This window comes from Chrysochloris asiatica, unplaced genomic scaffold, assembly GCF_000296735.1.
Source record: "Chrysochloris asiatica unplaced genomic scaffold, ChrAsi1.0 scaffold00073, whole genome shotgun sequence".
Taxonomy (NCBI): domain Eukaryota; kingdom Metazoa; phylum Chordata; class Mammalia; order Afrosoricida; family Chrysochloridae; genus Chrysochloris; species Chrysochloris asiatica.
This window is the reverse complement of record NW_006408591.1, coordinates 7,358,990-7,361,336: the sequence shown is the minus strand read 5'-3', so window position 1 is coordinate 7,361,336 and position 2,347 is coordinate 7,358,990. Positions and strand designations below refer to the sequence as shown.

Genomic DNA, 2,347 nt, shown 5'->3' with positions numbered 1-2,347 from the left:
TAAGGAGGTTGTGACTCATCCTGTATAACAGATCACCCTTTTCTGTGCCAACCTCACAACTATACTATGTTAAAGGTCATTGGTATAGTCTGAAAAAATGTTGGGGAGTCCATGCCTGATTTCTGGCTTCACAAGGTGAAAGGAGAATCAAACAAAAAATCAGAATAAGGCTAATTTCTATGAGGCCGAGGTTAGATATTCCTGAACCCTACAATCTTCTTTACCATATTCTTACAGAAATCATCCCTTCCAAAGCATCCTTACTTCTATGATGGCTTTGATAATCTATTGCAATGGCCACACAGAACTTAGAAACAGTACTCACAGGTATGGAGTTCATTAATAATGTGCCTCCAATCTATAACCTTCTTTATCCTAGTCTGACATAAACTGTCCCTTCCACAGAACACTTAATTTCTCAGTTTGGTTTGATAAGCTGTTGCAATGGTGAGAGAGAACTCAGATACAGTGCTCACTATTGCAGGGTTTATTAAGAAAGAGTACACTGCAGGAGCAGAAACAAATCAAGATGCAGAAGTCCTCCAGTCAGGAACATCTCTTCTCTGCGGTGCTGCAGGTACTCTTCAGTCTTGTCTTAGACCTCTCAAACATGCAGCCCTTTGATCTCTGCCCTACTCCAGCAAGTGGTACAAAGCTCCATTAGCATGCTTTGAAAGCCAATATCCTGCCTGCAAGCATTCAGTTTTACTTGGTCTGTATACTGGGGTGCCTTCATCTGCTATTTCTCCATGTGATCATAACTACTGCCACCACTTTTCTTGGTAGCAATCTCACATTACCCTCAAGGGACTTCTTTCTTGATGGTTCTTTGATGGTCTGTTCCTGCTTCTCAGACGTCTTGTTTTAAACCTAGAAGAATGGAAGCATTAAACAATCCCAGTGTTAGAGTCCTGTACACCCTATTTATGTTAAGTACCAATACCACCACTCCTCTGTCAGGTTTTCAAACTGTTGTGGCTTGAATAGTGCTGTGATTTTGGGAGCTATGTCAGTGATGGTATTTTAAATGCCAATTGTGTCACACATGGTGGAAGGGTTCAGATAAGCTTCCAGAATAAAACAGATTAGGATGAAGGAGAGACAGACTACTTCCAAATAGTTACTCATTGAAAACATTATAATTAGAAGTGTAATACTGTCATATAGCACCAGAATATTGAATATTGAAACATAATGAACAGCATCAGAATACTGTGAGTATAGTGCTGGAAAATGAGGCCCTTAGGTTGGAAGAAACTTAAAATACTATGGGGAAGAGCTTATTCCTCAAAGTAGAGTTTGCCATGATGACACAGATGTAGTAAAGCTTTTGGGACCTTCACTGACAGATGGGACACAACTCAAAATAAGGAGAAACAGCTGTGGACATTAATTAATAATCAGAATATGGAATGTATGAAGTACAAATCAAAGAAAATTGGAGGTTGTAAAAAAAATGAAATGGAACACAGAGTTTGATATACTAGGAGTTAGTGAGCTGAAATGGACTGGTATTGATCATTTTGAATCTGACAACCACATGGTTTACTATGCCAATATTGAAAAATTGAAGAGCAATGGCATCACATTCATCATTAAAAATAATATAAAGATGTGTATTAAAGTACAACACTGTCTATGATAGAATAATATCCATACACCTACAAAGAAGAAAAGTTAATGCAACTATTATTCAAATTTATGCACAAACGACTAAAGCCAGTGGTGATGAAATTGACGAATTCTGCTAACTTCTTCAGTCTGAAATTGATCAAGCATGCCATCAAGATGTATTAATTGCTGGCCATAGGAATGCAAAGGTTGTAAGCAAATAGGAACACTCAGTAGTTTGAAAATAAGGTCTTGGTGATAGAAACAATGCTGGAGATTGTATGATAGAATTTAGCAAGACCAATGACATATTAATTGCAAATATCTTTTTTCAACAATATAAAAAATGACTACACACAGACCTCAACACATAAAATACACAGAAATTAAACTGAATACATTATTGGAAACAGATGGTGATAAAGCTCCATATTATCAGTCAAAATAAAGCCAGCGGCAAATTGTGAAACTGAACATGAATTGCTCATATGCAAGTTCAAGCTGAAGCTGAAGAAAATAAAAACAAGCCCATGAGAGAAAACATATGACCTTGAATATACCCCACTTGAATTTAGAGATCATCTGAAGAACAGATTTGATTAATGACTGAAGACCAGAAGATTTGTGTGATGACATAAAGAACATCATACAGGAAGAAGCAAAAAGATATTAAAAAGACAGGAAAGAAGAAAAAGACCAAAATAGATATCAGAAGTGAATTTGACACTAGCTGTAC

The 2,347-nt window shown here is 36.8% G+C and overlaps 1 pseudogene; it reads left to right on the top strand.

Annotated features, from left to right (window-relative positions):
• Positions 1–444: 444 nt before the first annotated feature.
• The window catches only part of LOC102829592, a 12,585-nt pseudogene continuing 10,682 nt past the window's right edge, over positions 445–2,347 (top strand).